The sequence below is a fragment of the Triticum aestivum genome, chromosome 7A, assembly GCF_018294505.1.
Source record: "Triticum aestivum cultivar Chinese Spring chromosome 7A, IWGSC CS RefSeq v2.1, whole genome shotgun sequence".
Taxonomy (NCBI): Eukaryota; Viridiplantae; Streptophyta; class Magnoliopsida; order Poales; family Poaceae; genus Triticum; species Triticum aestivum.
In genome coordinates, this window is record NC_057812.1 from 69,808,197 (window position 1) to 69,823,519 (window position 15,323).

A 15,323-nucleotide genomic window follows, 5' to 3' on the forward strand; every position below is an offset into this window, starting at 1 on the left:
AGTTCAGCAACACCTTCCAAATATCGTTATTTGGAAGGCCTTTGCTGAAATTCATACAAAAAGGCAAATTATCCTATCCGGGACACCATTCCAAAATAACTTTGGAGGACTTTGTCATGCCCTGGTTACTTCCGGCTAATGATGAAGCCATGGATTTCTTCAATACTTTGACACTAGGAAACCTCTCTCGACCCCTCGGCGATCCTCGAACCCTCGACGACCCTGGAACCCTCGACCCCTAGACGACCCTCGAACCCTCGACCCTCGATCCCTAGACCCTATAGAACCCTCAAACCCTCGACCCTGAAACCCTCGACCCTTGACCCCTTAACGACCCTCGACCCTCTACCCTAGTTCCCGACCCTCGACCCCTCGGCGATCCTCGACACCCTCGTTCCCGATAAAAATTAAGAAGAAGAAGAATAAGAAGAGGAGAAGAAGAAAGGAATAGCTAGAGGAGAAGATCTAAGAAAAAAAGAAGAAAAAAAGAGGAGAAGAAGAAAGGAATAGTGGAGAGGAAGAGAAAATAGAATATTCTATTTTCTCTTCCTCTCCATTATTCCTTTCTTCTTCTCCTCTTCTTTTTCTTCTTTTTTCTTCTTCTTAATTATTTATTTCTCCTCTTATTTTCCTCTCCTCTTCTTCTTTCTTTCCTCTTCTTATTTTCTTCTTTCCTATCCTTCTTTTTCTAAAATTGTAACTTTTGCATATATAAAACTTTTCTAAAATTGTAACTTTTGCATATAGAAAGGAATAGAGGAGAAGATTGAAGAAAAAAAAGAAGAAAAAAGAGAGGAGAAGAAGAAAGGAATAGAGGAGAAGAAGAAAAAATAGAAATTTTTTCTATTTTTTCTTCTTCTCCTCTATTCCTTTCTTCTTCTCCTCTTCCTTTTCTTCCTCTCCTCTTCTTCTCCTTTTTCCTCTTCTTATTTTCCTTTTCCTCTCCTAAATATATAAAACTTTTCTGAAAATGAAACTAACCTAAAATGTACTAAATTAGTGAACATATATAGATAATCCTTTTCTAAATATATAAATCTAACTTTTTTGCATATATGAACATATATACACAGAGAACATACAAACATATATACATTTTTATAAAAAAGCAAAATACAAGCATATAATATATACACAGAGAACATACAAACATATATACATATATATATATATAATCTGAAGCAAAAACAAGCATATAATATAAAAAGCAAAAAGCAAAACATATATACATATATACACAAAGAACATACAAACATATATACATATATATAATCTGAAAAAAAACAAGCATATAATATATGAAAAAAAGGAACAGGGGAGGGGCGGCGCCGGCCGGACCAAGGGAGGGGCAGGGGTGCGGGTTCGGCGGCGAGGACGGCGATGGGGCAGGGGGCGCGTGTTCGGCGGCGAGGAATGGGGCGGGGCAGGGCGACAGCGATGACGGGAGCACGCGGGCCGGGGCCGGAGATGGCACACGCAGCGACGAGGAGGAGGCCGGCGACGGCGCAAGCAGCGACGGGGACAAGGCCTGCGGCGGCGCGGGGCGACGGCGACGGGGAGCGGGCGACGACGGGCTCGGGGCAGCGACGACAACGACGAACGACCTAGGGGCGTCAAGGCGAATGGGAGCGGTTGGCGAAATTTTCACAAGTGCTACCTTATATACCCAGAGCAATGGTCCCGGTTCGTGGCACGAACCGTGACCAATGCCCCCCCTTGGTCCCGGTTGGTGCCACCAACCGGGACCATAGGTCTCTTTTCAGCAGCCGAAAGGGCGGGAAGGAGAGGCCTATGGTCCCGGTTGGTGCCACCAACCGGGACTAAAGGGGGGCATTGGTAACGGTTGGTGCCACAAACCGTGACCAATGCCCCCTTTAGTCCCGGTTGGTGCCACCAACCGGGACCAAGGGCCTTGTGCTGCCCCGCGCCCAAAAGTTTAGTCCCACCTCGCTAGCTGAAGGGCGCCGGCACTTGTTTATAAGCGCTGGTGTGCCTCCCCATTCGAGTTCCTCTCTTATGCAGGCTTTCGGGCCTAAACATGCTACTGCCTGTGGGCCTATTGGGCCTTCCGCGGGCCTGAATCCTGGCCCATGTAGGGTTTCTAGTCGTATTCAGGCCGTGGAGGCCCAGTAGGTGGCATTTTTTTTCTTTTTTCTTTTTTATTTCTACATTTTTTTTGTTTTTTTATTTTTTTATTTCTACTTAAAACTACATACTTACAGTTTTTTAGTGATTTCTTTTTGCTTTTAGGTCACAAAAATTATAAACTTTCTGTTAGTGCCATTAGTTTTAAATTTTGAATAGTTTAAATTTGAATTTTTCAAAATTTGTGTGAATCACTAGTTTATGAATAACTTTACTATAAAAATAGAATTTTTTTCTATTTATTTTTTATTTATACTTACAACTAAATACTTATAGTTTTTTAGTGATTTCTTTTTGATTTTAGGTCACAAAAATTATAAACTTTCTGTTAGTGCCATTAGTTTTAAAATTTTGAATAGTTTAAATTTGTATTTTTTAAAATTTGTGTGAATCACTAGTTTATGAATAATTTTACTATAAAAATAGATTTTTTTTTCTTTTTGCTATTTATTTTTTATTTATACTTACAATTAAATACTTATAGTTTGATTTTAGGTCACAAAAATTATATTATTTTTGCTATTGAAGAATATTATAGTTTTATTTTAGTTGATCATAACATAATAGTTTAATTGATTGTTTTTATTTTCATAAAAGTTTTGTAGTTCATTCTGTTTGCTATTAATTCATTCTTTGAGCTAAATGACGCTGAAATTGGAAATCATTTAATATGAACTTTGAAAAGGTTGAAACTTGGCATGGTATCATCATTTCACCCACATAGCATGTTCCAAAAAGTAGAGAGGGTTACGACAAAAACTTGATGCACTTCGTGTACAAAATGGACAATCACTTTCGAAGTATCAAAGTTTCGGACAATAACTACGCCACATCATTGGCTAGGACGAATGGTTCGTGTGTGTACCCAAGATTGTTTAGATCCACTGTTGTCATACCATACTATGGGTGTGACGCCCCCGATTCAATCGTACACTAATCATGCACGCAAATGTGTACGATCAAGATCAGGGACTCACGGGAAGATATCACAACAAAACTCTAAAACAAAAATAAGTCATACAAGCATCATAATACAAGCCAGGGGCCTCGAGGACTCGAATACAAGTGCTCGATCATAGACGAGTCAGCGGAAGCAACAACATCTGAGTATAGACATAAGTTAAACAAGTTTGCCTTAAGAAGGCTAGCACAAACTGGGATACAGATCGAAAGAGGCGCAGGCCTCCTGCCTGGGATCCTCCTAACTACTCCTGGTCGTCGTCAGCGGGCTGCACGTAGTAGTAGGCACCTCCGGTGTAGTAGGAGTCGTCGTCGACGGTGGCATCTGGCTCCTGGGCTCCAGCATCTGGTTGTAACAACCAGGTAGAAGGGAGAGAGGAAAAGAGGGAGAAAAGCAACCGTGAGTACTCATCCAAAGTACTCGCAAGCAAGGAGCTACACTACATATGCATGGGTATATGTGTAAAGGGCCATATCGGTGGACTGAACTGGAGAATGCCAGAATAAGAGGGGGATAGCTAGTCTTATCGAAGACTACGCTTCTGGTCACCTTAGTCTTGCAACAGGTAGAAGAGGGTAGGTTGAAGTCCTCCAAGTAACATCACATAGCATTAATCCTACCCGGTGATCCCCTCCTCGTAACCCTGAGAGAGAGCGACCACCGGTTGTATCTGGCACTTGGAAGGGTGTGTTTTATTAAGTATCCGGTTCTAGTTGTCATAAGGTCTAGGTACAACTCCAAGTCATCCTGTTACCGAAGATCACGACTATTCGAATAGATTAACTTCCCTGCAGGGGTGCACCACATAACCCAACACGCTCGATCCCATTTGGCCGGACACACTTTCCTGGGTCATGCCCGGCCTCGGAAGATCAACACGTCGCAGCCCCACCTAGGCACAATCGAGAGGTCAGCCCGCCGGTCTAAATCCTATGCGCGCAGGGGTCTGGGCCCATCGCCCATTGCTCACCTGCACGTTGCGAGGGCGGCCGGAAGCAGACCTAGCAACCTCCATTACAAAGGAAGTTGCATTAACGCAGTCCAATCCGGCGTGCGCCGCTCCATCGCTGACGTCAAGAAGGCTTCGGCTGATACTACGACGCCGGGATACCCATAACTACTCCCACGTAGATGGTTAGTGCGTATAGACCAAATGGCCAGACTCAGATCAAATACCAAGATCTCGTTAAGCGTGTTAAGTATCCGCGAATGCCGAACAGGGTCAGACCCACCTGTCTCCTAGGTGGTCTCAACCTGTCCTGTCACTCCGCCACAAAGTAACAGTCGGGGGCCGTCGGGAACCCAGGCCCACCTCTACCGGGATGGAGCCACCTGTCCTTTCAGCCCCCTCATCAGAATCACTTGCGGGTACTCATCGAGCTGACCCGACTTTAGTCACCATCTGTATAGTATGTATGTATGTATAGCATATACCCGTGATCACCTCCCGAGTGATCACAGCCCAATAGTATAGCAAGGCAGACTGACAAGGATGTAGGGCCAATGATGATAAACTAGCATCCTATACTAAGTATTTAGGATTGTGGGTAGGGTATCAATGACTGTAGCAACAATGACAGGCTATGCAACAGAATAGGAATAACCGAACAGCAACATGCTACACTACTCTAATGCAAGCAGTATAGAGAAGAATAGGCGATATCTGGTGATCAAGGGGGGGCTTGCCTGGTTGCTCTGGCAAGAGAGAGGGGTCATCAACACCGTAGTCGATCGGGGTACCAGCAGCAGCGTCAGTCTCGTAGTCTACCGGAGAGAAGAGGGGGAAGAAACAATAAATACAATGCAAACATAAGCATGACGATGCAAGACATGACAAAGAGCGGTGCTAGGTGTGCCCTAACGTAGTAGTAGGTGATACCGGCGAAAGAGGGAAACATCCGGGAAAGTATCCCCAGTGTTTCGCGTTTTCGGACAAACGAACTGGAGGTGAAATGTTGCAGGTTCACTATGCTAGGGACGCGTGGCGGACGAACAGGCTGCGTATATGGATTCGTCTCGTTGTTCTGAGCATGTCAGGACCCCGACTCAATGCCACATTGATCTAGCATGTAACACCTCATATCACTTTGCGGCCTCAGGCACGGTATTCCCACAGGTGTCGTCTTACCTTTGCGCGGGACCGTTTGCGCCTTTTGGCACACGTATATGATAGTGTCGCTAGCATCCATATGATAAGGAGCCCGGGCTGACATGGCTAGTCGTAAACCCAAAGTGGCACTAACTTATAGGGACAGGCATCCATGACCCAACATCGAACGTGTCGGTCATCAGCGAGTGAATCCAGGCTGTAGCACTGGGCTAGCAGGACTCCGGTGAACCGGCCTGTAGCGGGCTAACAGGACTCCGGTATTCATCGCGTGACATTTCCCCGAAGGGACAGACACAGGAACGAAGAAGGACACATGTCGGCCAGCCTAAGTGTTCCGGAGCAGTAGCAAGCTACCATGGCTCGGTGGAAACACTAGGAGACATTTCCCGGTAAGAGAGGCTACTAAGGATAAACAACTAGATAGTCAGACCCCACACATACCAAGCATTTCAATCATACACACAATATGCTCGATATGTGCAAATACAACAAGGCATCACAACATGACTCTACGACACAAGTAGGTATTCAATAGGCTCCGAGGAGCGAGATATTACAAACATGAGTCTCATGACCCAACATTCAGAGCATACAAATCAAAGCACAAGCGGAAGCTTAACATGTCTGAGTACAGACATTTAGAAATGAAAAAGGCTGAGAAGCCTGACTATCTACCAGATCCTGCCGAGGGCACAAGATCGTAGCTGAGGTAACAAGCTAAGCGTCGAAGACCACGCGGAACTACTAGCGAGACTGAGGTCTCTCTGCAAAAACATAAAATAGGCAAACATGAGTACAAATGTACCCAGCAAGACTTACATCAGAACTAACTACATATGCATCATTATCAACAAAGGGGATGGTGGGGTTTAACTGCAGCAAGCCAGCTTTGACTCGGTGGCTATCCTGAACTATGACTGCAAGTAACTCTTTTGAGGTGGCGCACACGAGTCCACATATTCACCATATTAATACACCACTATGGATCCGCTCCCGTCTCCCTGCGAGAACGCCATCCATAGCACTCACGCTTATCTTGCGCATTTTAAAGTATCCACTTTCACTTGTCTATGAACTGTACAGGCAACCCAGAAGTCCTTTACCGCGGACACGGCTATTCGAATAGATGATGTTAACCCTGCAGGGGTGTACTTCTTCATACATGTTTCCACCACTTAGCGTCTGCACACGACATGTGCTCGGCAGACTTCAAGCGAAAGCCGACGTGGGTGTGGACCACGACCTACATAAACACTCAAGTCTCTAGTCCAGGTTTATCGCCTATTCGGGTTCCATCCATGAGGAGATCCGGCCGGAGTTTCGCTCACAACCCCAAACGATGTGAACAGGGTTCCCGAGACACCAGACGGGCGCCCGGTACACCGTGCCACGTGCCTACCACATCACAGCCCACCCCTCCGGTCAGCGCTGCCCACAGCCTCCAGCATACTACAAACACCAGAAACTACTTGCAACTCCTGGACAGAGGACAAGGGTGATTAAGAAGTCGAGCGGGGTCATATTTCATGGCCTGATGTATGGTAGTAGCTGAGTCATGGATCACAAACACAGAACTCAGTTCCTAAGGACGGCTTCAATGAGACAACCCACCATGTACTCCTACATGGCCTCTCACCGCTACCTTTACCAAATCGTGTTCACCACTTAGCTTACACACAGTAGGACATGTTCACACACCTCTGATTCATCCCCGATGAATCAGACCTGACTCAACTTTAAGCAGTAGCAGGCATGACAAACAAGCAAGAATGAGTAGGCACAACTGGGCTCAAACAATTCCTACTCATGCTAGTGGGTTTCATCTATTTACTGTGGCAATGACAGGTCATGCAGATAATAAAGGGGTTCAACTACCGCAGCAAGTAACAGATGAATCGTTGTTGTCCTAATGCAGTAAAAGAGAGGAGGAGCGAGAGAGTGGGATTTTATCGGAATGAACAAGGGGGTTTTGCTTGCCTTGCACTTTTGAAGATAATATAGCTCTTCATCGGTGTCATCGATCACATCGTCGGTATCACGTCTATCGAAAGGGGGCAATCACCGGCAACTGAGGAAAAACACAATCAATGCAATGCATAATATGATGCATGAATGTGACATGGCAATATGCTGTGGTTTGTGCTAATGCAACTAAAACCAGATTAAATGAAGTTGGTTTGAATCCAAGATTCAAACTCAAACTCCATATGTGGATATTTAAATGCCATTAATATGATTTGTGCTAAACAGCATCTATAAGTTGTTATAACATGCATGAAACCAGTATAGATGGATAGATTGGTTTTTTCTGATCATTTTTCATATATAATTTATTTCATTTGGAGTTACGGTTGAATTACTATGATTTTTAGAAGTTTGGGGTATTTTCTGAAATTTCCTGAATAATAATAAATCTAGAAAATGATTTATGGCGTCAGCATGACGTTGGCATGACGTCAGCAGGTCAACAGGGGCTGGTCCGGGTCAAACCTGACCAGTGGGGCCCACTGGTCAGTGACTCAGGTGACTAACAGAGTTAATTAATTCTAACTAATCAAATTAATAGCCACGGGGCCCACTGTCAGTGTCAGCAGGGGTAATTAGTTTAACTAATTCAATTAGTACTAATCCTAATTAACTAACAGAGCTGGGCCCCACCTGTCATTGACCCAGGGGTCAAACTGGGCCCACATGGTCAGTAGTCAACGGGGTCAAACCCACCGGCGACATGACGCCGGCGAGGCCAGACGCGGCGGTGCGCGTCGGGAACCAACTACATGGGCTCTTTTGGCGCGCAGGGAGCAGCTACGGGGAGAGGGTGGAGTGGCGCATCCAACGGTGGCGGTGGCGGAGGCTGGGGTGGCCGGAGCTGCCGGCGACGAGCTCTTTTGCGGCTGCCGGAGTTCGGGCAATCTCGGGGTGGCGTTAAAGAGCACGGGAGGAGGCATTGTGGGTGTCTACGGGTTCATGTGATCGTGCTGAGCATGATGGTGGGCTCGGGAACAAGCTACGGTGGCTGTGGCCACAGTCACGCCATGGCCGGCGGCGAGAAGCTCTCGGCCGCGGTGGGAGATGGGGCTAGGGAGCGAGAACGGAGGGGGCGAGCACAGGAGAAGCAGCGGAGGCTCACAGCGGATCCATTCAAGGCGGGGACGAGGCCGGGGACGGTCCGGAGCCGACGAATCGGGCGACGGCGACCGGCGGGTCCGGGGAGGGGAAAAACGTCGGGGCGGCGCTTCAGGGCCTTCTAGAGGAGCGTGGCTCGGTGAGGTGGGTCGAGGACGGAGTGGCGGAGCTTGTGGGCTAGCGGGGAAGCGAGGGAGGCCCGGTGGCCGTGGTGGCAGTGGACGGCGGCGACGAGCTCCGCTCGGTAGCTGCGTGCGAGAAACAGAGGAGGGGGGGAGGAGCGAGGAGAGTGAGAGAGGGAGCCAGGGGCTGCGTGGCGATGCTAGAAGGGCTGTGGCGTCGTGGTGGAAGCAGGAGGTGGCCGAGGCAGCGTCGGCGCCCGTCGGCCACGTGCGCTGCCTACTGGCGCGGGCAAGACGATAGGGGGGGGACGCCTGGTGGGCTGGGCCGCACCGGTGGGCTGCCAGCACAGGAGCTGGGCCGGCTGGGCTACCAGGTGAGCGCCAGGTAAGTCCACGTGGGTTCTCTCTCTCTTTTTTTATATTTCTGTTCTGTTTTTCTTTTATTTAATCTTTTTCCACTGTTTAAAAATCAAAACAGATTCAAAAACAGTACCAAATATCCTCTGGATATTTTTATGTTGCTGAATGGGCTGATCCAAATGCACATAAAATGTTCCAGGGTATTTGAAAGTATATTCTATACATATTATGAATATAATTCCAAATGTAACTAGAATAATGATTTAAATTCAGTGCTCAAAATATTCCTCAAAATGTTCATTATTTTTGGTTTGGTGCAAAACCCTTGCCAAAATATAACCAACATTATTTAAGACCATTTTGGAAACATTGAATGCACTTTCCAGGGTTCTTTGCCCCTCTTTTATTTAAGTTTTTGAGGCTTCCAAAATTCCTCAGTTCAAGTTTCAAAAATTTAAACATGATGCAAGCAAGATGCAAACACTAGACAGCACCAGAAGCTAGGGATGTGACAACTCACCCCCACTAAACAAGAATCTCGACCCGAGATTCAAGCGTAGGGTAAGACGAAAGGAAAACGCCAACTAACATAATCTACACGATCCAGGTTGCACTTCAAATGAACGTTGATTCGTTCACCATCATTATCTTGATGTCTTGTTCCGAGAACTCCAACCAACATGACAACGAGAGGAGAAGGGAACTCTAGAAGGATCAATCTTCTCGAAGGTCGAACAACTCAGGATTAACTCTCAGAATGAGACATAGCAACATCTCTCGAGCTGAGAGACGAAGCACACACCCATAGAAATGGAGTGAAGCAGATGTTCACTAGGTAGACAACAATTCTACCCTTAAGAGGGTGGTGAATGGTTGTCATCGTAGCGAGGAGTTGAGTTGCCATGATACCACGACGAAACATCCTGGAGGAGGGTGATTCATAGATTATTACCTTAAGTGGCAAAAAGAATTACCTTTGATATAGAGATCATTGAGACTCTCTATATCAGCCTAAGGCAAATCACAGCAATCGATTGGCGGGGTGCAAAGGAATGGTACACCCGGACTAGAATGGATGATGTGGACTACCTTGTTGAAGACAACGCAATGGATGATTTTTGCTTATCACTGGAAATGGAAGGGACCCATGGTAGAATGGCACATTGGTGGTGCAAGCTGGGAACAAAATGCAAATGCTGGGAATGATTCTGGTAACTGGGGAAGAACCCAACAATAGAGAGTGAATTCACTGTTTGAAAAGGTCATAGCATTGCCGAGGAAACTGAGAGGAATCCCAGTTAGTGCCGATGATAACACGTGGCGCTTGTGCGTGCTCTCAAAAACTTGAGCATTTCCACAATCATCAAGGTTTTACCAACATCCGTGTCAAGGATCCTGGCAACACAACTTACTACCATGATGAATACTGACGGACGATGCGGATGCAAAAGAAGATAACACCTTCTCAGATTTCATCTTAGCGAGGCCAAGGGGCAAATCTGGACGATCAACCGAGAGACATTTAGCACTCCGCTTCTAATGCTCTCCTTAATGTGCTAGCGTAATCCATTTATTGAAATGGTTTGGTAACCAGACCATCAATTAAAAGGATCGGACTTCGGGAGCACAAAAATCCATATGGAACAACTAGGGAGTAGATCCTACGAAATCCTTATGGGGAGGTGGCCAACTTCCTCAATCAAGATATTATAATAACAGGTCTTCCGGCTGGGTGTGTTGGCCACGACATCCACTTTACCGGTTTCCGAGGGACCGATATTATAGTTCTTCGGAAATGTTCCAAACCATCATATCTGCCTGAGATTCAGATCTGGTTGGTGTCAGGATATTCCAGACTCATCGAGTCTAGGAAGAAAAACGAAAGTTTGCAACACAAATCGACGAGATGACGTTGCGAGATTCTCGGGGAATGAACTACGATAGTAAGCTCCAAAACATGAGCTGGTTCTGCTACAAACATGTGAACACGTTGTCCCAAACAAGAATGACCACATAGTAGTCTTATCATAAAACACTACCAAGTTCAGGTGGGGAACCATAATCAAGGATATCGAAGTCTTTACGCAAGTCCATGGATTAGATCCCAAGCATAGACTTCTTTTCCTTGAACAAGTCAATCAGTGGCTTAGTGTGCTAGGGACACATATAGAATGATGGTTGCAAGCCTCCACACTACAGAATACTTCGCATGTGTGCATGACTGATTTGGGATGATTCCAAAGGAAACAAAACAATCTTCCTCGAATTCATGGTGGCAACTTGCATCAGATGCACATGAATTAAAGGAAGTCACTACCTTCATCCAAACATATGCTTCATGAACGAAACACGAAGAAATGCTTACACAAGTTTCCAACACTAGGTTGATGTTCAACATGATTCATGGGGGGAGACAAAATGCTACTGATGGGCTCAACAACAACTCATCGGAATTTCCATATCACTGGACTTCCACCATCATGTGAACACGGTGATAGCATTGGTCAGACCAAAGATGTAATGGTGTATGCTCGAGGGATCAACCACGAGTAAGACAACATTACGAGCATCGTTGGTACTGATTTGATTTGACGATAGCCCACACTCAAATCAAAGGATTGATAAGACAATAGGTCTAGCAACTGATCACAGGGACCAATCGATGAAGATATCATCTTTCTTAAACACACACTACACAAGAATATCCCTTTGGAACGAACTAAGTTAGGCAAGCTTTTATCTTCCAATTCTCCAAGTTGTTGTCTAGCTTAACCAACTAGTTCAGGGATATCCAACACAGATTCTTGGAGAAAGGGTGGTTCACAAGAAACCAACTTGATCACGAGCTCAACATAGCGGTCAGGTGACAACCTGGTAATACTTCCGAGAAGATCTTCGGAAAATCACGAACCACCGGTATGTTACTAAGCTTGAGAACAATCTTGCTTTTCAGGGCAAGACGATATAATCAAACAAGAAAGGATTGACACTATCCTAACTCATTGATTAAAAAGTGCACCAGGAATAAGGACTAGGTAGCACGATCAATCTTAGAATGATGACTCAATAATCAGCGCGCTAAGAATGAGGTTGTTGTCCATTTAACTACCAAGCAACGGAGTTGCTAGCAGTATTGATTTCACACACCACGATTCACTTGTCGGCATTCCGGTTACAATAACACAGGAACCGAGGAATGAACAATGATGGCAAGAAGTATCACTGTACCAAGAGTTCATAGGGTGGTGTGCAATTCCTATAACAATCCTGATATAAAGATGGTAATACTCCAAGGTAGAGCAGAGCAAAAGCTGGATTAGCAATTTGTTCTGCGGAGCACAACTTCTTTGACCCAATCCTGGATATGGATGAGGTACTGGAGTTTGTTTCTCCTAGTCATTCCGGATAGAATGGCTTGACGGACCACAAGAATAATAGGCATTGATGAACGAACGCATGCATACTCTTGACTATCAAATGATAGACGAGGGTCAGAAGTCAACTAAGAGGGACAACTCAAAGAACATATAATTTTCTGAGTTGTGGATGCATAGATTAGCATGTCGAACGAGTTCAACATATTTCTTCCGGATAACCCATGCAGAAAGGTAGAACTGGCAGAGTCACAATATAGAATCGAGAACCCATCGAGAGCACTCTGATTGTGATCTTTCGATCAGCGAGGAACATCTGCCATAAGCAGTTCATAGTATTTGGAAGAAGGAAATACCACGAACATCGAGGACTAATGCAAAGGTTACTAATATCCTAAAGGAACTAGCAAATACTATCAACATGGAGTAGGTGGAGTGAATCTCGGGTTCAAAACCAAGGAGTAGAATACCTACTACTAAGTGGCATCACGGGATGCTTTTGAGAATGAAGGCCAGAATCATCACACTGGGACACAAATCATGGCTAAATTACTAGATGATCCCCTAAGACACCTAGGGTCATAATACTAGCTCCAACATATATGTCAAGGCAATAAAGTACCTCAACTCACTGATTTGTGTGATTAATCTGACCAAAGGCACATCGGAAACAGGAGGAAGGGATTTGCAAATGCATCCGACTATTTAGAAACCTGGGATGACTCGGACAGCATAACGGCTATAAATGCTCAAAAAGATTTGAGACAATCACAAAAATGGTGGCATAACCACTCAGAAGCACAATACCAAGGTTTTGAGATCAATAGTTAACATACAGAAGTCGTAGGAACTGGACTGAGGCTTAAGTCCAACAGTTCTATAGGTCTACGGATTAGTAACATGTGATCCTGATAGAAAGAAGAGAAAACCTAGTTCCTTAACCCCGTAGAAAAGATAAGATGACTCAGATCAGAAGGGCATGAGGTATAAGGAGTAAAAAGAGCCTTACGTTCCATCCCACAATCAATTCCCTTACATAACTAAAGAATTTCTAGACTCAACTTCGACAAGTTTGGCTTGGTAATCCTACAGGCAGTCAAGCTCTGATACCAACGCTGTCAGGACCCCGACTCAATGCCACATTGATCTAGCATGTAACACCTCATATCACTTTGCGGCCTCACGCACGGTATTCCCACGGGTGTCGTCTTACCTTTGCCCGGGACCGTTTGCGCCTTTTGGCACACGTATATGATAGTGTCGCTAGCATCCATATGATAAGGAGCCCGGGCTGACATGGCTAGTCGTAAACCCAAAGTGGCACTAACTTACAGGGACAGGCATCCATGACCCAGCATCGAACGTGTCGGTCATCAGCGAGTGAATCCAGGCTGTAGCACTGGGCTAGCAGGACTCCGGTGAACCGGGCTGTAGCGGGCTAACAGGACTCCGGTATTCACCGCGTGACATTTCCCCGAAGGGACAGACACAGGAACGAAGAAGGACACATGCCGGCCAGCCTAAGTGTTCCGGAGCAGTAGCAAGCTACCATGGCTCGGTGGAAACACTAGGAGACATTTCCCGGTAAGAGAGGCTACTAAGGATAAACAACTAGATAGTCAGACCCCACACATACCAAGCATTTCAATCATACACACAATATGCTCGATATGTGCAAATACAACAAGGCATCACAACATGACTCTACGACACAAGTGGGTATTCAATAGGCTCCAAGGAGCGAGATATTACAAACATGAGTCTCATGACCCAACATTCAGAGCATACAAATCAAAGCACAAGCGGAAGCTTAACATGTCTGAGTACATACATTTAGAAATGAAAAAGGCTGAGAAGCCTAACTATCTACCAGATCCTGCCGAGGGCACAAGATCGTAGCTGAGGTAACAAGCTAAACGTCGAAGACCACGCGGAACTACTAGCGAGACTGAGGTCTCTCTGCAAAAACATAAAATAGGCAAACGTGAGTACAAATGTACCCAGCAAGACTTACATCAGAACTAACTACATATGCATCATTATCAACAAAGGGGGTGGTGGGGTTTAACTGCAGCAAGCCAGCTTTGACTCGGTGGCTATCCTGAACTATGACTGCAAGTAACTCTTTTGAGGTGGCGCACACGAGTCCACATATTCACCATATCAATACACCACTATGGATCCGCTCCCGTCTCCCTGCGAGAACGCCATCCATAGCACTCACGCTTATCTTGCGCATTTTAAAGTATCCACTTTCACTTGTCTATGAACTGTACAGGCAACCCAGAAGTCCTTTACCGCGGACACGGCTATTCGAATAGATGATGTTAACCCTGTAGGGGTGTACTTCTTCATACATGTTTCCACCACTTAGCGTCTGCACACGACATGTGCTCGGCAGACTTCAAGCGAAAGCCGACGTGGGTGTAGACCACGACCTACCTAAACACTCAAGTCTCTAGTCCAGGTTTATCGCCTATTCGGGTTCCATCCATGAGGAGATCCGGCCGGAGTTTCGCTCACAGCCCCAAACGATGTGAACAGGGTTCCCGAGACACCAAACGGGCGCCCGGTACACCGTGCCACGTGCCTACCGCATCACAGCACACCCCTCCGGTCAGCGCTGCCCACGGCCTCCAGCATACTACAAACACCAGAAACTACTTGCAACTCCTGGACAGAGGACAAGGGTGATTAAGAAGTCGAGCGGGGTCATATTTCAGGGCCCAATGTATGGTAGTAGCTGAGTCATGGATCACAAACACAGAACTCAGTTCCTAAGGACGGCTTCAATGAGACAACCCACCATGTACTCCTACATGGCCTCTCACCGCTACCTTTACCAAATCGTGTTCACCACTTAGCTTACACACAGTAGGACATGTTCACACACGTCTGATTCATCCCCGATGAATCAGACCTGACTCAACTTTAAGCAGTAGCAGGCATGACAATCAAGCAAGAATGAGTAGGCACAACAGGGCTCAATCAACTCCTACTCATGCTAGTGGGTTTCATCTATTTACTGTGGCAATGACAGGTCATGCAGAGGATAAAGGGGTTCAACTACCGCAGCAAGTAACAGATGAATCGTTGTTGTCCTAATGCAGTAAAAGAGAGGAGGA